The sequence below is a fragment of the Quercus lobata genome, chromosome 1 (assembly GCF_001633185.2).
Source record: "Quercus lobata isolate SW786 chromosome 1, ValleyOak3.0 Primary Assembly, whole genome shotgun sequence".
NCBI lineage: Eukaryota > Viridiplantae > Streptophyta > Magnoliopsida > Fagales > Fagaceae > Quercus > Quercus lobata.
This window is the reverse complement of record NC_044904.1, coordinates 46,297,905-46,322,779: the sequence shown is the minus strand read 5'-3', so window position 1 is coordinate 46,322,779 and position 24,875 is coordinate 46,297,905. Positions and strand designations below refer to the sequence as shown.

At 35.7% G+C, this 24,875-nt stretch overlaps 1 long non-coding RNA gene and 1 pseudogene across 3 annotated transcripts; one reads left to right on the top strand and one right to left on the bottom strand.

The window, feature by feature from the left end:
* Window positions 1-1,337: 1,337 nt before the first annotated feature.
* LOC115954826 lies at window positions 1,338-18,401 on the top strand (annotated as a pseudogene).
* On the bottom strand, window positions 12,981-16,094 carry LOC115991072. Of its 3 annotated transcripts, XR_004092168.1 has the most exons (5): window positions 15,556-16,094; window positions 15,317-15,358; window positions 14,443-14,517; window positions 13,741-13,951; window positions 12,981-13,426 (listed from the first exon to the last, which is right to left on the bottom strand). It is a non-coding gene; the product is annotated as an uncharacterized LOC115991072 (long non-coding RNA). The 3 variants fall into 3 exon arrangements; XR_004092169.1 differs by lacking the exons at window positions 15,317-15,358; window positions 15,556-16,094 and adding an exon at window positions 15,513-15,551 and having other exon boundaries at window positions 12,982-13,426; XR_004092167.1 differs by lacking the exon at window positions 15,317-15,358 and having other exon boundaries at window positions 12,984-13,426.
* Window positions 18,402-24,875: the final 6,474 nt, after the last annotated feature.

Below are 24,875 nucleotides of genomic sequence, written 5' to 3'. Positions count from 1 at the left end.
TTCATTTTCACTGCAAAATTTAAAAATTTGAATTCTAAACGTTAACTTTACATGATGTTTTTTATATAACTGGTCCAATTAAAACATGTTGCATCATCTAAAAATACAGTTCATTAAATAATAATAAAATTACTTACATTTTAGGTTAATAAAACAATTAAAAAAATCTCTCTCTCTAGCATGGATCTTCAAATCAATTGATCTTAAAATTGATTGGGGAGGCCACTGGCCAGAGCTGAAATTGATCTTCAAATCAATTGCAACCTATCTCGATTCTTTGAAATCGGCCTCACTTTCTTTATTTGGGGTCAGGATCTTGTCGTTCAAGATCTATGATTCATGTATTGGGTTATCTTTCTCTCTCACTTCCCTTTTTTAAAACCTCAGATCATTGATCTTTTCACCCTAGCTAGTGGCCATCTCCAACCACTAGTTTTTTCAACCTCAGTGATCGTTTGTGATCGGTAGGGTTCTGATCGCTAGTTGTTTCAACCCTACCGATCATATCTTAATTTGATTACTAATTTTGTAAGGCCCATGTATTTGTTTGTTGTTTGGCATGAGTTTTTGTTTTTAAGGCCTCGTTTAGTTGCAGTCAGAAAAATATATTGGAAAAAAGAAAATGGAAATCTTAGATTGATATCGAAGACTCTTGATTGGGGCAGCGGTTTTATGTTGGGACGTTTGCTTTGGTATTAAAAATGGGGTTGAGATGGGGTAGTGATCAGTGGTGTGTCTTGTAGTGTTTCATGGTGGTTGTCATGTGGCTTTAATTTTGAGATAAAACCAACCGAGGTGTCGTGGCTATATAGGGTACCGTGGCTGTGAATGAGAGGGGGTTACAGTTGAGCCTTTCAGTGTTGATCATGGTGTTTGAATCTGCAAAAAAAAAAAAAAAAAAGACTGAATAAAGGCAACTAGAGAAGAAGAAAAAAAACTTAAAAAAACAAAAACAAAAACACTATTTTTTTACTGATAAATAACTTAAAAGACACAAAAGAGAGATTATTTTAATAATGTAACCAAAACGACGTGTTATATAACCTAATGCTAGTCGTTTTGAGTTGAGGTGGCCACCTCAGCAATAGTCATTAACGGGAGGATTAAAGTATTAACATTAGGAGGCAAAATCATAATGATCTCAAACCTGTAAGGCGTAATTACTAATTAACAATTTAGGTTTTTTTATAAATTACAATGCTTGGATTTGAAATTTAACTGAGAAAAAGCTCTTAAGGAAAATTTTTAGACGAAATAGGTTCTGCTGTAATACTCAAAAACATTCATTATTCATTTGTTTTTTGTGTGTGTGTGTGTGTTTGTTTGATTTTGCAACAATGACATCAACTCTTTCTTCTTTGATAAATTACAAGCAGGAACTTGAGCTCAAGCCAATTGATAGGGGAGATACCGATTTCACTCTCCAACCTCATAGCACTACTTTACTTGTAAGTAAAAAAATGGAATGGTATATTATTTTAGCATTTGAGTTTGATGTGAGTGTGCAAAAGTTTAACTTTCCTTATACTCTACCAATTACAACTAGCTATGTATTTATTTGTCTTTTCTTATAAACCGCTTATGTTTAAAATAGAAAAAAAGAATCAATCATATAATATATCATGATTGGTGGAATATAAAGTGTGAAACACAAAAAGTCAGATATATGTTTTGCATTCTTACGTTTTTGGGTTCAAGTGATATCTTGACATGTACATGAATAAAGTCTTAGTGGATTCTCTCTAAAAATCCAAAGTAAATGTGGTTGATGTTGTGGAGGACAAACTTTTAAATTTATATGTAGGTCATGCAATTAAAAGTATTGTTGTTGTGGAGAAATGTTTTAAGCTTTATATGCAAGCACTATAGTATTCAATGTGAGGTTGTCATCACTCATCAGTGTCAAAAGCAAATAGTTTAACTTCAAATCCATGGATATCTTTACTCTTTACCCAAAGTTATTGTTAAATGTTTACATTTATTTTTTTCTTTGGTCAATTTTAGGGATCTATCGTACAATGAATTGACTGGAAACATACCACAATTTTTAGCACAATTGCCAAATTTGAAGACTCTGTAAGTTATTGAACTACTTGCGTGTAGGAAATGACATTTTATTTTACACTATATTTGCAGGCAGTAATTTAAGTGGAAACAAGCTTGATGGTTCAGTTCTAGAGGCTCTTATACAGAAGTCTAGAGATGGATCATTGATCTTGAGGTTAGTTTTTCATGCTATTTATTTCATTTTTCTTTACTTTTTAGTTGTTCTAATTTCAAGTCCCCCCCCAGCTACTGCTTTCTAAACATGCAAAACCAATACAGAGGTTCTATGTTCATTTGTTTTGTAAATAGAATTTCACATATATATATATATATATAGTTAATATCATCTATCTCTTAAAAACTGAATTTTCATGACATGTTTCGAATATGCAAGTCTTGAGGAAATGTCGGATCTTTGTCTCTAGGTTCCATGTACGAAGGAGGAGAAGAAACAGAAAAAGGAGCTTATTGTCGTGGCAATTGTTGCAACATCTGCAATAGTTTTAGTTCTCCTGTTCATTTTTTGTGCCCTGAGTATCTATAAATGGAAAAGACAAGGTATGTCTTTCTTTTTTATAATTGTTATTACAAATTTACAATTTACAATTCATAGAAGTTAAAAGTTGCAATAGTATAAATTATTGTATAAAAAAAAGTAGTTGTAATAATAAATTATAATTTTCAATTTCAATAGAAGCTTTAATACCATACTACATTAGGAAAATTTGTTGCAATAATTTAAAATGAAGAAATCATTGTAATAACTTGATATCAATTATTTTTGTATTTTATTGTAAAAAAAAAAAATCAAAATGATAGTTTATTACAACAAAATTATCATTGCAATAACTTAATATAAAATTTACTATCTATTACTATAACAAATATGAAATAATTATCTATTGCATAACATATATATTATTGTATGAAAGTTGTCATTAAAATATTTAGAGTTTATTGCAATGGTATTTTTTTTGTTGCACAAACCTATTGTCTCAAATTTTATTGCAATATCTTGTATCAACTATTGCAATTACTTTGATGTTGTTGCAATGATTTTTTTTTCGTTGTATAAACATATTTTCTAGTAGTGGAAGCTTTGTTGAGTATAGAGAAAGTATGCTTAGATTTTTTTCAAAGAGGTTTGGTTTAGTTCATTTTGGTCACTCAATAGTTGTTCTAGCAATAATTCCCCATTTAAATTTGTAGTAGAAATCTATGGCGACAGTGTTGCTTATGATGGTTAGACTATGATATTTGTGGGAGGCAGTCACTAGAAATTTGCGGGTTTTGATATTTATTTATATAGGTTTAAGTAATTCAAGATTAAGGGAACAAAAATTTCTTTCCTTTTTTATGTGTATTGAAAGCTCGAAATGTGTGAAAACACAAGAGCTTGTTTAGACCCCCAATTCAAATTACGGCTTGATTGATTTTACACTAACTTAATACTAAGTGCGGAATAGTGTAAATGCAAGCAAACAAGTAAGAGAGCTACTCTAATTCATATTTAAAGCAACACAGCAGTAAAATGAAATGAACAAGAGTAGGGAAGAAAGATGCAAACACAGATAACACCGAGACGTGTTATCGAAGAGGAAACCGAAGAACTCGCCGAAAAACCTCTCTGCCGCCCTCCAAGCAGTAATCGATCCACTAGACAATCAGTTGGATACATGGGTAAGTAAGAGACCCTCTAAGCCTAATCTACCCTCTGTACCTAAGCCCTCCAAGCTCCTACTCCAACAAGACTTCTCGGAACCGTGTCTTGTCTAGCTCTCCGGATCCCGCAACAAGCTCCATGTTGCATCCGCCAACCTTGGCATCTTCTAATGCTTCCCAGCAACACCAAAAACACTCACTACACTCTGAAAATGTGTGGATTGTGTTTGGATACAAATCTCCTCTCAAGGTATGATAATGGGAGAGGGAAGGAGAATAGGCTATAATTAATTCTCACTAAGGATGAGTAGCTCTCTTTCAAAAAGATGGGTGTGTGTGTTGTAGAAAACCTATCTAGGGTTTTTCTCTCTGAATGACCTCACTTACATTTGTGGGTAATGAGGGTATATATAGTATGGGTGAAGGGTAAGGAATTCACACATAAAAATCCTCCAGGCAGAATGTTTCGCGACTGTCTCATGGGAAGGCCTTACCCGCGAGACACTCGCGAAAACGACAGTCTGGCACGACTCTTCAGCTTCCAGTCATGTGCTCCTCACATGCTCTTTCGCGGCTTAGCTTCTCGCGAGCTTCTCACGAAATCCACTGATTCTTCATTTAAGCTTGAGTCTTCACCAACTAAATACTAAACCCAATACAATAAAATCCCACAAAATACAAGGAACAAAATTAGGGCAATTACAACATTTTTTGTCATGGAATAAAACTAACATAAAACATAGTTGAAAATCACAACTTTACATGTATTACATGTGATCATTTCGTTTATTGTAGATATGACTACAAAAATCCAACTTCAAATTGAAGAATCCACAATATAACTACTCTGAGGTTGTGAGAATAACTAATAACTTTAAGATCCTTATTGGAGAAGGAGGTTTTGGAAAAGTATATTTGGGCATCTTGAATGATGAAACTCAAGTTGCTGTTAAGTTGATTTCTCCATCATCAAAGCAAGGGTATAAGGAATTTCGAGCAGAGGTTAGATCATGATTAAGAGTGCTGTATTCTCTTTCATTATTTGAAAATAATGAAAATTTCAAAATTGTATTAGAAATATGATAGCATGAAAAATGAAACTGCATGGAAAAGTTAACAAAATTTATTGATTTGTGAAATAGTTTTAAAAAAATTTTATGGGAAAAGAAAAACACAACTTTTTTTTTTTTATGACAACTTTTTAAATGCAGGCACAACTTTTTAGTCTCTCTTGTTGGGTATTGTGATGAGGATGAAAACAAAGCACTCATTTATGAGTACATGGCTAATGGCAACCTACAACAACATTTATCAGGTATAAATAAAATACTGTATTCAAGGTGATTCATTTATGACTCAACATGTGTGAACTTATTAAACTAAAAGCAGATTAGTCTATGGCAAGGTTGTTTCAGAACTACAATTTGTAATTGGTAGTGTCCACCAAGAAAGCATATCTAACCAATTCCTGTAACTAGTGTCCACATTCCATATTGCCTAGTCAATATCAAAAGGGACTTCCACGGTTCCACCTATGAAAATGTATTTAAGTAGTTTTTGGTGGTCAAGTGCATGTGTTACGTTCGATGACAATGTTCACTCGGTTCTTCCTTGATGGAGAACCTAAGTTATAATGACCCTGTGGTAGGCAAATTATATGCAAATTAGTGATGCACCAAATGTCAAATCCTATTTCTATTTTTTGGGGGGTTTATTGCATTTTCCCTTAATAATAATACAATTTTAATGTTTACCTTCAACTATCAGTATTTATAACTTATAAGCATTTTCAATTTTAATGTCTACCTTTAACTTTTTTTTTTGGAACGAAAGGTAGAAAATTTATTGAATCAAACTCACGATAATACAAGTAAGGTCAAAGCTACACTAGCTTGACTTGGGGGGGGGGGGGGGGGGGGGGGGGGGGGGTGTAATGACCACACCCTCTGTCATGACCCCGAGGGAAAAAATACAGTAGCGTAATTCTACATCAGCTCTCAATTTGTTACGCTGCCATACAAGATTGGTAATCTGTTAACACGCTATATGCTCTCTCCATGATGATCCTTGGCTGAAGCTGAACATGATCAAAATAATACTTGTTCCTTGCGTTCCAAATGCTCCAGGCCATGACTGCCCACCTGTCCATCTCTTCTTGTTCCAACACTGTCTGCATTTTTTTGAAGAGCAGGAAGAAATCATCCACCTCATTGCTGCATTTCTGAACATGGCCTCTTATCAAAGCCCACACATTCATTGCAAAAGGGCAAGACCATAGCACATGGGACGTTGTTTCTGGTACCTGTCGACAGAATTCGCATATTGCCTCAATTCGGACTCTCCTTTGACATAGGTTGCTCCGCGTTGGTAGGCAGTTGCAGCATGCCCTCCATACGATGGTCCGCACTTTTGGGGGGACATTCAGCTTCTAAATTCTTCCCCAAGTGGTGCCATGTTCTCGGGCTGAAGAGTGCTCTGCCCAACCAGCAGATTTCAGTTTGAGAGCAACTTGGTATGCTGACTTAACCGAGAATTTTTGTGTCTTGTTCTTTGTCCATGTCAGAGTATCTTGTGAGTTGAGGTGGTTAAGTGGGAGAGCTAAAATTTGTGCACATGTGCTCTGGGTGAATGTAGCCACCAGCTTGCCCCTATCCCATTTTCTTGTATGATGGTTGATCAAGTCACTCACTCGCATCTGCTCATCAGGTTCATGAAGGAAAACCGGTCCATTATGCAGCCATTTGTGTGATAAGACCCCAATGGCTCGGCCATCTCCAATCTTCCATGTAGACCCCTCTCTTATCACATCTCTTGCAACCAAGAGAGATCTCCAAACAAAAGATGGATTTGACCCCAATTCTGCCATCATAAAGCTACAGTTAAGAAAGTACCTTGCCTTGTAGACCTTGTAGAAGAGTGATTGGTTATTATGAATGAGCCTCCATGCTTGCTTGGCCAACATTGCCAAATTGAATGCCGATACATCTCTAAAACCCATTCCTCCCTTCTTTTTATGTGTGCACAATTTTTGCCAATTAATCCAATGAATCTTCCTCTCATCCTTGGTTTGTCCCCACCAATATTTTGCCAAAACTGAATTGATGTTGTCACAAATAGCTTTGGGGATTTTGAACAAACTCATGGAATATGTTGGTATGGCTTGTGCCACCGTCTTAATTAGGATCTCACGGCCAGCTTTGGATATAAACTTCTCCTTCCACCCCATCACCCTCTTGGTTATTTTTTCTTGGAGCTCTTTAAAGGTATTGACCTTTGATTTTCCACTTACCATAGGTAGACCCAGGTATTTCTTGGTGTTGGACATAATCCTTGCCCCCAACATTTGTTGAATTGCTCTTCTCACCTCCGGCTTGGTATTGGTGCTAAAAAACAATGAAGTTTTTTGTCTATTAATCGCTTGCCCCGATGCAGCCTCATAGGTCTCCAAAAGGTCAAGTAACCTCTTGCACTCCTCCATGGTGGCTCAACAAAATAGGAGGCTATCATCTGCAAACAAAAGATGAGAGATGCACAACCCTTGTTTGCAAGATTTTATGCCCCTTAACTGGTGGCTTCCTTCAGCTTTCCTTAGCATGGTAGATAGGCCTTCAACACAAAGCAAAAACAGGTATGGTTAGAGTGGGTCTCCTTGCTTTATACCTCTTGATGGGGTGATGAAACCTCGTGATTCCCCATTGATTAGAATGAAATAAGAGGCCGTGGTGATTGTCTCCATAGCCAAGTGCACCCATCTCGGATCAAAGCCCAATTTTAGCATTATCTAGAGCAAGAATCCCCACTCCACCCTATCATAAGCCTTGCTGATATCCAGCTTGACTGCCATTTGTCCCATCCTCCCTTTTCTTCGGTTTTGCATCCTGTGTAACAACTCATAGGCTACAGTAGTGTTATCAGTAATAAGGCGGTTAGGAACAAACGCACTTTGGGCATCAGAGATAACCATAGGGAGTACAAGTTTCAAGCGATTAGCTAAGACCTTAGAAATAATTCTAGAAATTACATTGCCCAAACTTATTGGCCTATAATCAGACATGTGTTTGAGATCATTATTTTTTGGGATCAATACAATATGGGTATAATTCATCTTGTGCAACATATGACCAGAATTTAAAACTGAAAGGACTGCTTTTGTTACATCTTGACCCACTATATGCCAAAATTTTTGAAAGAAAAAAGGGGACATACCATCGGGTCTTGGTGCTTTTGATGGGTGCATCTGAAACAAGGCTTGCTTGACCTCCTCCGGGTTATACCATTGGAGTAAAGTACCATTCATTTCTGGAGTAACCAAGTGATCCATCGAGTTCAAAACCCCATCAAAATCAGTTGGGTTCGATGATGTAAATAAGTCCTGGAAATAATGGATGGCTGTTTTTGCAATTTGGTCTTTAGAAGTGCACCATTCCCCACTATGAGATGTGATCCCCGAAATGTGGTTTTTTCGACTCCGTTGGCTAGCTCTTTGATGGAAAAATTTTGTGTTTTTGTCACCTGCTGGTAGCCAAATGGATCTTGATCTTTGGCGCCAGAAAATCTCATCCTGATGGAGGAGTGTGTTGATGTCATTTCTTAGGGTTTTGATTAATGGCTGATTATCCGAATCATTTTTAAGAGATAGCTCTTCTAAAGCCTCTTGCTTTTCCTGTATTTTTGTTTTAAAGTTCCCATATGTGGTACTACTCCATGTGACTAATGCTTGCCTATATTTTTTGATCTTCTCAAACAAGCAATACATAGGGCTGCCTCCTCCAATTTCAGATTCCCATGATGCACAGATCACCTCTTCACAACCAGGTTGGCGCACCCATTTTTCTTCAAACCTCCTTGGGATTTTCCTCTTCCTGCACATTCGATCCAGCCTGGACAGATTTATGAGAATGGGAATATGATCCGAATAGGTAGATTGGAGATAAGTTACCTTAGCGTGAGGGAACATAGCTCTCCATTCCAAGGTTGCACATGCTCTATCCAACGCTCTTGTACAAACTCTTCCCCAGGGCGACCATTGTTCCATGTGAATATATTTCCTTGAAAACCCATATCCACCAACCCCGCAATGGAGTAGTGTAGACCGAAACTGTGTCATTGGTTGTTGCTGTTTCGGTAATTTGCCTTGCTTCTTAGAGGAGGTCAAGATCTCATTAAAATCACCACAACATAGCCATGGGACTGAAAATATAGGGTGGAGATGTCGTAGGAGTTGCCATGATTCCTTTTTCCTACTATCCTCCGGCCAACCGTAGAAACCCGTCAACCTCCACGGGTGTTGTTCATTATTGAGAATGAAAGCATCTATGTGATGGGGTGAGTAGGTTTGGATGTGTAAATTAACCTCCTCCTTCCACAGAAGTGCCAAACCACCTCTACATTGCATACAAGGTACTGCTAGCATACATCGGTAGGGTAAGTCTTCTTGTATCCATCGCATCTCTTCCACAATTCTTTTTGTTTTCATTGAAAACAAAACCTTGGGAGCTTTTTCCCTCACCAAGTGAGAGAGGACGTTGACTGCACGTTGGTTCCCAAGCCCTCGGCAGTTCCAACTTATGAGAATCATTGCACTCGACGGGGCTGATCCGCAGCCGCCGCCATTGAACACAGGTCATTGTGGGTAACCTCCAAAATCTTGATCCGTTTTGAACTTGATACACTGCTCTTTGAGATTTCTACGTCTTCCCTCACTGTTCTCTTCTTCAAGCTGTTGATGGTGGGTTGGGAAGGGTTTGGTATCGTGGCTTTAGGTTGTTTCTCTATTTTCTTCCAAGTTCCTTTTGGTGCTTCACGTGCTAATTTTTTTTTCCCCAGGTCACGTGACTTCTCACGTGAGTTTTTAATTGGCATGGGTGGGTTATTGTGTGGGTTATTATCACGCACGTAATCAACAGGGACGCTGAACAGCTCATGGGATGAAACTAGGTTCTTTACTTTAGGTACGTTTCTTGTTTCCTCAGTAATTGCGGCTACGTTACTTGTTTCCTCAATAAACGGGCTCTTTACTTCCGAGATATTTTCCCCAATTAACACACGGCTTGATGATTCAATTTGACCCGTTGTATCTCCATTAATCCCGTTACCTTGATTCGCATTTAATGCATTTAATGCGCCATGATTTTGGGGTAATGGAGATTCGCTTGTCTGAAACGGATGTTAACCGCTACGGATGTTCACCGACAAGCCAGCAGTCTTTGGTGGTTGTCGTGTATCAGCCCCTTTCCTTGTGCCATTATCTTCTTTCCACCAATGACCTGCCTTTAGCCACTCTCCATATGGCGGTTCAACCTGTCCCAAGACCCTCGGTGTAGAGCAGTCCTTCACCTCATGTCCAAAGATCCCACAGTTAAAACAAAGACCAACCAAACATTCGTATTTGAACCCAATTCATAGCTTGTCTCCTTCCGGGCTTAACACAACACCCCTTCTGCGGATAGGCTTGTCTAAAGGAACCTCCACTCTTATTCTGATGAACTTGGCTTGGTCTGTCATAAACGCCGTTGCATCAATCTCCACCACCTTTCCAATTCCATTCTCGATATCTCTTCCGGTTTCCTCCGTTAGGAGACCAAAAGGTAACCCCCAAATCTGAATCCACATTGGGAGTGTGTGAAATGTCACTGATGCAGCTGTCATACCTCTCTCCCACCGTCTGAGTACCAGTGGGTGATTATCAAAACTCCGCGGACCATTATTCAACACCCATTTTAACTAACTTTCAAGGGTGAATTTGAACTGAAATAATCCATCACCGATATCCATAATCCTCAAATCCGACCCCATCTTCCACACTGCTCTAAGCATGCTCTTTGCCACTCTTTGGTTGTACGGTTGAGTTGTAAGGAAACGGCCTAGAAGACTTAGTGAGCATTCTTCTAGAATTTCCTTTCTCCATGTTATTCTCACCTGACACACTTCCTCCTCCTCCTCCATCAAATTGATCCGTTGTAACTGTTCAATGAATTCTCCATCCATGTTGAGACCCTCACTTGACTACAAGAGACCCTTTCCAAAAGAAAGGGAAGTAAGACTCACCCTATGTGAGAAGAAAGACTCACCCTATGTGAGAAGTAAAAAGAATCAGTCTAGAATGTCTTTAATTTAAACTGTTAGCTCACATGTCTACCTTTAACTATTAGTATTTATAAGCACTTTGTTCCATGCAATTAGGATTTTCATCCAATTCAATACAAAGGTCAAATTTTCTAAAAAAATTGGGATTGACAAATTTCAAATTTGACAAAAAATCCAACAATGGGGGAATTTTGCATTGAAATTGAAGAAAAAAATCCCAATTGAAGGAGGCAAAATGCTTATTACCAATTGTTAAATAAGGACATTATTCAGATTTAAAGTTTATAAGTCATTATAACTACACTATCATTGTTAAGGGAGAAGTGCAATTTCCCCCCTTTTTTGTGGGGAAGGAGTTTGAAAAGATTGAAAATTCATCAAGGAACTAGAAGATCTTTCCATGATACACTAATTTGAGACGTAAGACTAGTTACAAAAAGGCCAAAAAGGTGGGGGGGGGGGGGGGGGGGGGGGGGGAGGGATGGGATGAAGAACGGGGAATGAAATCAAAGCAACAATAAGTCTGAATACAAGTTTCTTTTTCTTTTCTTTTCTTTTTTTATTTAAAAAAACTACTAATATTGATGCATATTAAAAGTGATATCAGTAGTTGTCCCAGTTAAAATTAATATTAGTCCAATCATAACAAGCCATATTAACAATTGTGGAAAAATAAAATTATAAGAAAATGTTATCTTCTTAACATTACTAAAAGTGAAAGGTTGCAAGGAATACACTAGGAAAACTAAGTCTCAACTAAATATTTGATCATTTCAGAATTATTATTTCTATTCTAGTGTGATTGCAAAACCATATTATCTTCCATAACAACTGCAACTGAAGACAAGTTAATACATTTTGGCTGCAGTGACCAATACAAATGTCTTGAATTGGAATCAGAGACTTCAAATTGCAATGGATGCAGCACACAGTTAGAAATAGATTAATCACATCATTATCTCTCTATAGCATCTATTTCTTTGTTTGCATACTAATTGCTTATTGGTGAAGTTGCAGGGTTGGAGTATCTACATAATGGTTGCAAGCCACCTATAATCCATAGAGATTTGAAGACGTCCAACATCTTATTAAATGAAAACATGCAAGCAAAGATAGTTGATTTTGGGTTGTCTAGGGCTTTTGCAACTGAAAATGACTCTCATGTGTCCACTGGTCTAGCTGGTACTCTAGGGTATCTCAATCCTGAGTAAGTGTGATGACTTTATGCATTTTATATACTTTTTAGCCATAGTTAGAATATATTTAGGCAAGACCCATTAGTATTCGGGTGATCTCACACCATAATGCAATGTGGGGGTTTTATTGGTGAGGGGGCAAAGACCACACTTACAAGCCATTTTTTTATTCATTAAAAAAATTAGAATATATTTAGCTTCAAGTGGAGTATATGTAATTTCTAATAGGTTTAGCAACACAATAAACCTTATTATGTTGAAATGTTCCACTACTTATATCTTTTATCCTTAATGCACAAACTGGCAAAGAAATAGGGTTAACAATACTTTCACCACTTAATTATGGTGATGTTGTACTCTCCTTAAACTTCAAAATTGAGTAATGCCAATTTTTATTTTTGGGCGAAAAGTACTTCCCCTCCCTTTTGTGTGTGTGTGTGTGTGTGGAGAACCTAACTCTTGGCTATTAGTAATAAGCACCTTACCCTTTGTCTAATAGGATTTTCTGTCAAATTTAAGGGAAGAGTCAAAACTTTTCAAAAGGAGTGTTTGAAAAGAATGTTAATTTCTTTTTCTTTTTTTCTTTTTCTTAGAAACAAACACACACACAAAGGAGAGAGAAATGAGTTCTAACATAAAGGCATACCACAAACTCCACTTAAAAGCTATATTAAGTTTTTAATTCTTAATTTAGGATGCAAAGTTCATGATATTATGTGATTTTACAATAAGGTGTAACCAATCAAAATTTTCTAAGGGTCTATGAATACCCTCAGCTATTAAGTAAGGCTCAGGATAAGAATTCATATTAGTTTTCCTAAAATTCTCTCTATTTTAGGATAAGATCCCACTTTTCGCATTTTAGTTAATCACTTTTCAAAACATCCACATTAGATTCCCTATTCTATGCTCTATTTCATTTCATTAAAATATTATTTCATTATTAATTTTATTATTTCTCTCATTTTTTTTTTAAAACACCCACTTTTCTTTATTTTAGTTACCAAGACACACAAATAATAAAATAATAAGGGGAAGGGGGAAAGTTTAACATTGTTAACATTTTAGGGGTTGTTAGTTCACTTAATCTAGTCATGACCAGAACACTTGTCTCCTTCTTATGGTACCACCTACCCAATTGGAGGAATTCCTCCAAACTAGTTTGCATCCAAACTGTCATTTTTTTAATATCTCTACCAATGTTATTTAAAGTCTTCTTCTAGTTCTTTTTATTAATTCCCTCTCTTGAATCAAATCATTACTTATTGGTTCATTAATTGCTCTCCCATACACATGAACAAACCAACACTACAAAAAAAAGGTCCTCTGGCCGCGTTTTTAAAACGTGGCAAATTCCACTTACCCTGTAGCACTGGAGGAAGCAGTATCGTGAATTGCAACGAGGGCATGTATATTATGTTAATTGCTTCTGGCACCTACCAGGAGAGAGAATGATGAATAGATATAATGAACTACTCAAATAACCTCAAATTAAATATAAAACTTAAAACTTTACAAATATAATAAGAGCATAATATAATTCAATAAAAGTAAGCCATACAAACTTATGTCATGCATAAGCAGTGGTAACAGATAGTTTATAGAGCATATGCATATAAAAATAGGATTTGTTTAACTTTAGCATATACTTCACTATGCATCAAAACTAATACCGATATGCTAATTGCATTTGAATAAAAAAATAAGCTATAAAGAAAGAAAGGAAGAGACAGTTTGGGAAGGAACATACACATGACAAATTATCCGGGAAGGAGGGTTCAATGGGGATGAGTTGGATGATTTATCAGAGGTGAGGATTGTCCTGTCCATGACTAAAGCTTACTGAGACTTAGTACTAGTGAGACCAGTCGCTTGGTTTGGATGGTTCTCTCAATTCAGCTTATGTCTCCCATGTTTCTTGTAACTCTACAAATGTGACATTGCTCTTGCTCCATTGGTAACTGTACAAATTATTCAAAAAATTTATTCTAAGAAAAACATCAATTTAGAGAAATGGCAAAGAAATGACAGGTCCAGTTCTATCTAATCACAATGATCATTCTACATGGTCTATAATTAACAAAACTCCAAGGAAAAAAAAAAATTTTCTTCCAAGTTTCAATTACAAAAGTAAATGGGCAAGTATCAAAATTCTTGGCATGCAAAACTCAACAAAATTGTTCACACCAAAACATCATACATTTTTTTAAGTTACACACGCACCCACAGAGTTTTGTAAAAGTGACTTCACCCTCAATCTTACGCTAATAAAAGGGGTAAAGGTAACATTTAAAACAGGTGCTCATTGGCCACACCAAACCAACAAATTCCAAGCACATTTCAGCATAAATTTGACTTTCTTCATATATGCAAGCAAACCCAATTTTCTTTTTCAGTAAAGTGAACCACAGTAGAACTATAAACAAATAAAAAGGAAAACAAAGATCAGTACCTCTTTCTCTACAATGGAGGAAACTCTAGAAGTAGACACCACAGGCTGGCTCGCCTGCAATGGCTACCCAAAAACCTGAAACAAAAGCACATTGATTATCAGAAATTAATCAAATTTAAGAAAAAAAATATAAAGAGAAGTTGGGCCATGGTCCCCCAACTCTGGAAATTGATTTGGTAGCAGAGAGGACTCTTTTGTAAAAGTTTGGGTCTTAAAATTTTTATTCAAATGGGTAATGTGACCGCTGATAGAAGCAATATGATGCAGATGCATATGGATAAACCTGCTCTCCTACACCAAGAATGATTTTTCAGCCAATCAAAATGAAAAATATGCTCTCTATGTAGATATATGTTCCCTAAGAATAAAGCCCAGTGATATAAGGCATATCTGATTCATCGAGGAGAGTTTTTTCTTTTTATATATATTTTTTATAAGTAATAACAAATTTCATTAAAAGAACTCTGAAATGGTTTCCAAAAGAATTACAATCTAAGATTTACAAGATCCAAGCAAACTACTAAAGAATTTACAAGATATCCCACCAATTATAATGCAACATTCAAACAAAGAATGCAAAAATCATTTTGAATTATACCAAGTTGCTCAACTAAAAACTAAGTAGCTCTAAACAAAAAAAACTAAAATATGAGAAATATAAAACACAGCTTTTACAAAAAGAAACAGAACCAAATTCAGCAGAAAAACTAGAAAGTACTTTCCCAACACAAAAACAACAGAACAGCAAAAAAAAAATATAAACAATGAACCATGAACCATGATTCTTACACATACAGTAACAAAAACAGAGTCAGTAGAAAAACTAGAAATGACTTTTTCCAAAACCAAAACATTTTTTACAAAAACAACTTACAGTTTCAACAACAGGGTAGGTAGAACAACGGGTACCTTCAAGCTTCATAACAACACAACCATGGCAACAAAAACACAAACAATCATATGAACAACAGGGAAACAAATATACAAATATTAAGGACAAGAACGAAAATGAAAGGAGAGAGACAGAAGTGTGTGAGTATGGTATACAAAGAGGAATATGAAACCCTAACCCTAATACAAGGAAGATGATGATAGTGGAGATGAAAAGCTTACCCCAAAACTCCATGGAAGCAAGAGAGAGAGAGAGGAGGAGGCTAGGGTTTGGGGAGGGTTTTAGAGAGAGAGAGAGAGTTTAGAGTGAGTGAGCTTTGTTACAAAGCACAGTGAGTGCCAAAGCTCCACCAGTCGAAGCAGCGAGCTCAGCCGTCCGATTCAGCTTCTTTTCTTCAACCACCACTGTCGGTTGGTTCAATGACCCATTTATCTCTTCGATCACAAACCCATCTGGAGAAGAGGAAGAGGAAGAGGTTTGGGCTTGTGGGTTCAGCTTTGATGGTGGTTGTGGCAGCGATGGATTTATGTTTTTGTTTTGAAGGAAGAGGGTCAGCGCAATGGAGGCGGAGATGGAGGGCTTGTGGGTTCGACATCGAGGCTGTTCTTGATGGCGATGTAGACGCCGGAGATGGAGGCGGCAGAGATGGTGAAGTGGTCAGGGAAGGAGCTCGGCGGCTATAGGTCAGCGATGGAAGATCTAGATCAGCTCAGACCTGATCTAATGGGAGGTAGAGGCTCAGCGAGCGTTTGGTGAACAAAAGGGCTGAATGATTTTCGTGTGACATTTTATACCAAGCCTAAAGCCGCGTTTTTAACCTGCGGCTATAGGAAAAATTTTAGGCCCCGTTTATAAAACGCAGCCCCATCCCAGACTAAAGCCGCGTTTTAAACGCGCGGCTTCAGACTAAATTTAAAGCCGCATTTTAGAACGCGGCTTCAGACTAAATACTGTGGCCGCGTCTAAAAAACGCGGCCACAATTAAGAATAAAAAAAAAAGAGAGAAATACGCATAGGTCCTATGGCCGCGTTTTTTAAACGCGGCCACAGTATTTAGTCTGAAGCCACGTTTATAGCTCAAAAAAACGCGGCCTAAGAACCCATCTATGGCCCCGCTTAAAAAACGTGGCCTAAGAACCCGTTTATGGCCCCGTTTTTATGAAACGCGGCTTCAGTCTATCTTGGGCCACGTTTTTAAAATGCGGCTACAGTTAAGGAAAAGAAAAAAAATAATAAAAAAAAAAATTTTGCCAAAAAATAAAATACGGAGGTCCTTAGGCCGCGTTTTTAGCTCAAAAAAACGCGGCCTAAGAACCCGTCTATGGCCTCACTTAAAAAACGCGGCCTAAGAACCTGTCTATGGCCCCGTTTTTATAAAACGCGGCTTCAGTCTATCTTGGGCCGCGTTTTTTATAGCCACGGCTTAAAAAACGCGGCCCAAGGCCCCCGCGTTTTGTAGTGCAACTCAAACAACTCTCACTCTTGTCTTTTAATCAATAAGAGTCACACCTATCTTTAAAAATATTTCTTTATTTTGTATTATATTTCTTCTTGGATTTTCACTTATTTACCTTAACATTTTCATTTCAACTATACTCATTTTATGAACATGTTACTTTTTAAGGCCGGACATTCAATACCATAGAATAGTTGGTTCAATAACAGTTCTAATTTTTTAGTTAACTTAATAGGTATTCTACAAACACAAAATACATCTTATATACTTTTTCACTTTATCTACCTTACTCTTATCTTATGATTCATAGATTCTTCAAACTCTCAATCCTTACGAATTATTGACCAAATATATCAAAAATATTCATTCTTTGGTATCTTTTGATTATAAAATTTTACAACATCTTTATGATTAATGTCTCTACTTTTGCAAAACTTACACTCCATGTATTGTGTTTTATTCCTTCTTAATCTAAAGTTTTTAGACTCTAAATCAACCCTCCAAATTTATAACTTAGTATTGATTACACATCTAATTTCATCTACTAAAACTATATCTCTTGTCTTTCCTATTTCCACCCGATCCTCAATGCATCATTTACCCTGACCACCTAATTCTTAAACAAACCTACATTTTTATCCTCAACTGATTTAATCAATTCAATTTCTTAAATGGCTACCATTAATAAAATGTTTCGAAATAACTTTTTGTTCTCCTCTTCATTTATTAACACTCGTTGATCTTTATCTTAAATACACTTAGAACAATTCAAGTCTCTTGTTTTCCTTTCTACTTGTCTTTGCTAGTTTAAAGATACTCTTTTATCCATCCTTTGTCACCAACTACTACATAATTCATTGTAAGCCTTAAATATAGCATCTTGGGCTACTTTTTTCCTCCCTTCTTTGCCTCTTCATAATTTAAATAAGTGGTGTCTTTACATCTACGTAGGCCTCTCTCTCTCTCTCTTTCTCTCTCTCTCTCTCTCTCTATATATATATATATATTATTTGAACTTCCTCATTCCACCACCAAGTCTCCTTAGCATCATTAAGATTCTCCAAGTACTCCTTTAACCACTATTTTAATTCAACTAGTTATTTGATTTCGCAGCTTATCAACATCTTTGCATAGGAACCATTTTCTGTATTTGATTGTTCTATCTTTAACCACAACAAAAATCACTTGTGTTTTACATACAGGTCTGAAGCTTCTGGAAAATTAAATAAAAAAAATGATGTTTATAGTTTTGGTATTGCTCTATTTGAGCTAATCACCGGTCGTCCAGCAATAATGAGAAAACTTGAAAAAAACACTCACATACTTGATTGGGTTTATCCTGTGATTGAAAGTGGGGATATTGGAAGCATAGTTGATTCAAGGTTACATGGAGAATTCTACACCAATTCTGTCTGGAAAGCTGTGGAGATAGCCATGTCATGCATACCATCAATTGCAATCCAAAGGCCAGATATGAGTCAAGTATTGGTAGAACTAAAGGAATGTTTGGTGCTGGAGATGGCTCATGGAAGTAGCCAAACAATGGCAACTGAGGTCAATGAAATGTCCACTATGGAGCTTCAATCAGATATTGCTGCCCTGGTTAGGTAGTTATACTAAACAAAAACTTTGTGGTAAGGAGCTCCGTGACCTCCGTCTATGCAAATATGACAAATTATATAATAATACATTTGTATATAAAAACTTTTTATATACTTATTTCATGTTTCTCACTATTTTTCAATTAAGTTCAAGTGATGTATTATAATGTATTTTCATAGCTTTTGATGGGCATATTAGATACAATGATGAATAATTTTTATGGTGAATGAATGAATTATTATTATTATTATTATATGCAAAAGATAATTTTTTTTCTTAATTATTTAAAACACAACCAACTTACCGTTGATAAGTTGGTACCATAAACCATGGAATATGTATGCAAAATGATTTACAGTGACTCACTCGCTCTATATAAGTATATATATATGTGCCTTCAAGAGTTTTGTAACTCAACTAGTTAATACTTTCTAATATTTTTAACGGAGAGATATGTGGACACCCCAAAAAGAGAAAGAAAGCTAGGTTTGGACTTTTGCCCTATTTCTTTTGGTTTATCACACATTGAGTCCTTAGCGACATGACTCTTAGTGTGTATGTACTTTTAGAGTGAAGTGTGTGTGTAAGTTCCTTTTTCTTATTTTTATTTTAAGAGTTGCCACCAACCATTGGTTTTGTTTTAGGTGCGATTGGTCACTTATTTGTCTAACTCTTTTTAAGTTACCTAATTAGCTAAACCAATTTTAAGGGTTTGTTAATTAAGTTAAATTAAAAGTCTCAAACTAAAGATCTTGGACTTGGAAGTTCAATTACGTGTGGGAAAGGTGTCAGACACCCCACACTGCCTATTCAAAGGATAGTACCTCATCTTAAAATACTTGGCATTTTGATTTTTGGAAAAAGGTATTACACAAACTATATATATACACACACACACATGTGGGTACTTATTTACTTATAATATATCATGTGAATATTCACGTCAATGAATACTTACAATCAAAGCATGTGAGATAAATACATAAATAGCATGTGAGGGATATTTACCACATAGCTAGAAATAATACATACTATAGCATTTGAGAACTTATTTACTACATGATTAGCATGTGGATACTAATTACTATATACAAATAGATTACAATGTAATAATAAAAAGAGAAGGTTGAAAGGATAGCACCATGTTGTCATCCACAATTTTTCTCATTTTTACCATGCAAAAAAGATGACAATGAAAATATGTTAGTGCCAAAGAAAAGAGAGGGACTATGTAAGCTTGATTGGTACCTATGAGTTAAATGGAATTGAACCATATGCTCAAATGCTTAAAGATGCAATCCTAAGAAAAAGTTTTAAACAACAATGCATTAATTATTTTGGAAATAATTTTTCTTTAAAAACATTAATTCTATTATTCTCGGAAAAGGGAAGTTTTGGGGGAAAAAAAAAACATTTTCTTTTTTATGAAGAAAAAGTTTGTCATTTCAAAAATGAAAAGTTTTAGAAAACTACTTCTGTCATTTATTTTTAAAGAAAAGAATTCTTTTGAACAAGTAAAGTTTGCAATGGGAAACAAATTTTCATTTTTTTTTTAAGAAAGAAGTTTTTGAAAAGAGATTTTTTTTTTTTTTTTGAAGAAGAAGAAGAAGAAGAAGAAGGAAGCCATTGTTTAGAGGAACCCAAAAATACTAAGGTGTTCTAAGTTTTCCCCATTTTGAAATTATTTTGTAGAAAACACTTTTAAAGAAAACAAAAGAAAAGTGGGGTTCAAAAGACTCATGGGTTTCTTTGGGAAAAATGGGTTTGAACCAAAAATCCCATGATTTTTGTGATGGAAGGAGAATTTGTAAAGCATTTTTGTAGGAAAATTGGTTTTGGACAAAAGAAATTTTTTTAGTTAAAGAAAATATTCATGGGTTTTATTTTCAAAAGAGAAAGATTGGGTTCCAAAAATCCCATGATTTTTAAGAAAATAAATGCTCCGTGTAGAAACTTTTGCTCATTCAATAGATTTCTTTTTATCATATTTTTTTGAAAAAAAATTCCAACATGGTAAAAGAAAACTTTTTTTTTTTTTTTTTTTTTTTTTTTGAAGAAGAAGAAGAAGAAGAAGAATTTTTTTTTTTTAGAAAAAGGGTTCTCATTTTCGGATTTTAAAAAAGAAAGGGGAAGGAAAAAATATGTATATTGTTTTCAAAGAAAGAACATTTAAAGGAAAAGAAAAGGTTTTAAAAAGGGAATTTTTAAGAAAGACGTGAAAACAACTTTTGAAAAGGGGACAAAGCTTTCTGAAAGATCATTTTCTTTTGGAAAATCATACTAAAGAGCAACAATAGTAAATAAGTGCTATGAATTTAAAGATGAGAAAATAAATGCAATAAAATAAAAAGGTAAATAAATAAATTTGTTAGAAATTAAATGACAAGGAAATGTAAAGTACTTGAATTTAAATGACAATAAAAGTAAAATGCTTGAATTTAAATGACAATAAAAGTAAAGAGCTTGAATTTAAATCACAATAAAAGTAAACATTGATTAAAAATGTTTTTTTAAGGGATTCTTCTTAAATAAGCTTTAATCTCTTTCCAGCCTTATGGGTTCTTTCTCAAAAAAAGATGGGAGTTCTAAGCCATCAACCATCATTAAGACAACATGCCCATATTGTGCTTTATTTAGGGTTTAAAGCCCATTTAAAAGGAATAAATAGAAAATCTTTTTTATATTAGGTGATGAGATAGTAATATAATATATATATATATATATATATATATATGAAACAATAGGAATTAAAAGGTGCAATTAATAAAAGGGGAGTGGAGATAAGAAAAAATTAAATAGGATGACAATAACGTAAAGAGAGAAGGGGCAGAACATTAAAATAAGAGAGATGTTATATCTACAACATTTTTACAACAAATCATAGGTAGTTAGTTGTTATTGGTTTAAATTTGAAACTAACATTAAGATTGCTTTTTTGCCCCAACAATAACAACCAGTAACAACTTGCGACTTAGGATTTGTTATAAAAATATTGTAAAAATGTTGTAGACACATCATTTCTCTTAAAATAAATGGGATGACAATAAAGTAAAGGGGAAGGGAGGAGAACATAAAATAAATGGGATAATAAAGTAAAGGGGGAAGGGGAAGATCATTAAATAAATGGGTAACAATATAACAAGATAAATATATATGAACAAGAATATAAAAGGTTCCTAGATGCCTAGAAGAAATGAGATTTCTTCCTCCTAAGGGTGCTTGTCATATTAGGTATAGGTTATGGTTCAATACCAATCTAGGAACTTAACAACAATATCACAATCGAAAACAAATAATATAAGCACAAAGGAAAAGAAAGATAGATATACACAAACACAAAAACAAAATTCTAGGAATTTAAAGCAATAAAGTAAAGATACAACAAGCAAATAAATGGAATTTCATATATAAGATGAATGGTGTTTACATAGGAAGAAATAGAGAGGCTGGGATGGGTGTAGTTATTAAGAAACTATCCCATCCCTACATGTTATCCACAAAGATTACAATAAAGATGAGAGGGGATGAACTTTTGTGATGGATTTCCTAAAGAGGGGAGAGAGAAATATTTTCAGAATTTTCTAGGGTTTTTTAATGATTTTTCTAGTATTTTTCTCTATAATTTTTCTATTTTTCACCTCTAAAAACTCTATATATTTTTTTATAAAAAAAAAATGGAGCAGTATTTATAGGGAGGCCAAAAATATTGGAGGCTATGTGATGGTGTTGTAGAATTCCATCACATAGCCTCCCACTTGTACACCAAGTTTGGCGATTTTGTCTTTTTCCCAGTTTCTGGTCCGATTTTCACACGGCTGTTTTGAGGCCTTTCCGAGCTCCGTTTTCTTCAAAATTTATATCCCTGAAAAAATATGGATGTCTAGTTTCCATAGGTTCTAGCTTTGTGAGATTCAGAGCTATGGTCATCAAGATATCACCTCCGGAAGGGAGGTGATGCAGTGTAGGAAATTCTGTAACATTTTTCCTTAAAAAAAAATTATTCCTTCCAATCCATAACAGATATCATCAAGCGCTTTTTGTCAGAGGTGGTCGAGACCTCATACTCTAAGTTGGTTTAGACTGATCGCTCCAATTATTGCCCAATTGGTACAATTTTTTGGTGAAGTCAGTCTAAAATCAACATGTTTGACTTGAAAAAAAAAAAAAAGTGAAACTTTAATTAACATTTTGGGTTTTTATTGATATCTCATCCATTTTAACTCCAATTTTAACCTATAATATCATTTCAAAGGAAAAAAAATATGACCTGTGAGACAGTCCAAAGTTCAACTCAATCAAACGATTGGATCAAAAAGTCAACTTTTTAACCATACCTAATTAGGGTTTTTGGTCTTAATTGCTATCAGAGGGGTTTTGAATGTTGCAACCCTTTGATCCATCACTGATCATGTTGCATTTATTTGTTACCCTTTTTGGCTTTGAAACTTGCGATTTGTACTTTTTTTCAAAATTTTTCAAATTTTGGCATTTGTTTTGACACTTGAATTAGGGTCAAACAAAATATGGTATCAATAAGATATAAGATTCAAATTACCCTCTTCCAACAATGCCAAATAAAGAAATTGGCAATCATTTTGTTGTGAAGGCATCATTTTTATTGTGAATGAATTTTGGCTCTACAAGTTTATTAGGAAATATTGTCAAATTATTAATCCATATCTCCCAGAATGGTACCCCCTCATCTTACATGACTTATGAGTTTCATTATATTATATATTATATTATATTTGAATATATATATATATATATATACTAGTTGCTAACCCGTGCAATGCATGGGTTTATCTCTTCTTTGAGTAGTTTTTGTTATACACATGTGAGTTCAAGCTAATAAAGTATGTTCTTAGTGTCCATAAATCTGCCAATAAGAAAAATTACATACAAATCTATGCACTGAAATGGACATTAAACATGTAATATGATTTTAGCTAATACGAAGTTGGCAGATGAAAGTCATGTGAGACGTTTATAGATTGAAAGAAAAGAAGATGAAAGTTGATAGTAAATTTTGAATAGAATAGAACTTCTCTGTTTGTGGTCTACTCTCATAAAAATAAATAAAATAAAAATAATGAGAAAGTTCATATTACATTTTAAGCTTCTCTAACAAACTTATGGGGGTAAAATTCATCAGTCAACAGTGGGCCTTAGTACCCGTGCAGAGCCCAGCCATAACAGGAAGTGAAGACATGGCCAGAGGACTTCCAGCCTAATCCTGTTGGGCCGGGCTTGTTTAAGGGGCGTCCGAGGAGGAGTGTCTCCTCGGACGCACCAAATGGGAGTCCAACGCACACCCTTTACATGGTGAGAAATCGTCCCAAATCAAAGGGAAATGCTAGACGTTCAGCGGGCAACCACAACTGCCGCATTAAATGCAAGGAAGCTACTTTTCCAGCCGCATTAATGAAGAAAAGATAGGAGAATAGTATTATCTTAGCCAGTGCAACTCACAGAAAAAAAGGGGGATGTCCTATAAGACAGGCACTCAAGTAGAGGCCCAGATGGTTAACAAGTGTAGGGCCATTACCAATTGAAGGACGCTATATAAGAGAAAAAATCCTCATGACCAGGGGATCGGAAACTGGAGAGAAAAAAGAGTAAGGGAAAGAGAGAGAGAGAGAAAGGAGTTCTGTAAACATAGCATAAGATACATCCTTATGGACTGTTATCCCAGGAAACTTAATGAAATATCCCCACGTTCTAGTGGTTGCATGGCTTATTAATAGTTACGTTTACTTTGTCAAGACCTAGTTCTGTGACCCACTCTCTACAAATTCATTGTTGAGGGTCTTTTGGGCCAGAATTGCCTGCTTGCTGGGCCTGGGCCCCAAAAACCGCCCTTACAATTGGCGCCGTCTGTGGGAAGAATTTGTGTCTCGACAAGTGAAACAGTAAGAAATGGAAGGATCAGGCCCGCGCCAAACCGGACGTGCAGATTCTCAACGGCAGGACAATTTTTTAAATATTGAACGAGGGAAAGACCAAGATAATCAGCGAGAGGGCAGCGTGAACACCTCTCACACGAGTAAAAGCCGCTCAAAAAGGAAGGATCATGCATCCCATAAGCAAAACGATCGAAAGGCTTTACAACAAGAGATTGATGATTTGAAAAGAAAGCTACGCCGAGCACAGCAGCAACGTCCTTCACCCGGCTCGGGCACTAGCAGTGACGAGGATAACGAATACCGACGAAGATCAAGAACCCCTCCGAGCGAGACCTTTTCCTATGAGGAAGAGAGGCCTCGCAAACGCAGCCACAAAAACCCATCTTACCAAGGCCTGGCCAACGATGCCATGAGCAAGGCCCTGGATCGCATTTCCCAGTCGCCGTTCACGCGTAGAATAGAGAGGGCAGTGCTTCCTCGGCGGTTCCATCAACCAACGTTTACCATATACAATGGTCGGACCGACCCAGTAGAGCATGTGAGCCAATTCAATCAGAGGATGGCCGTCCACTCTAGG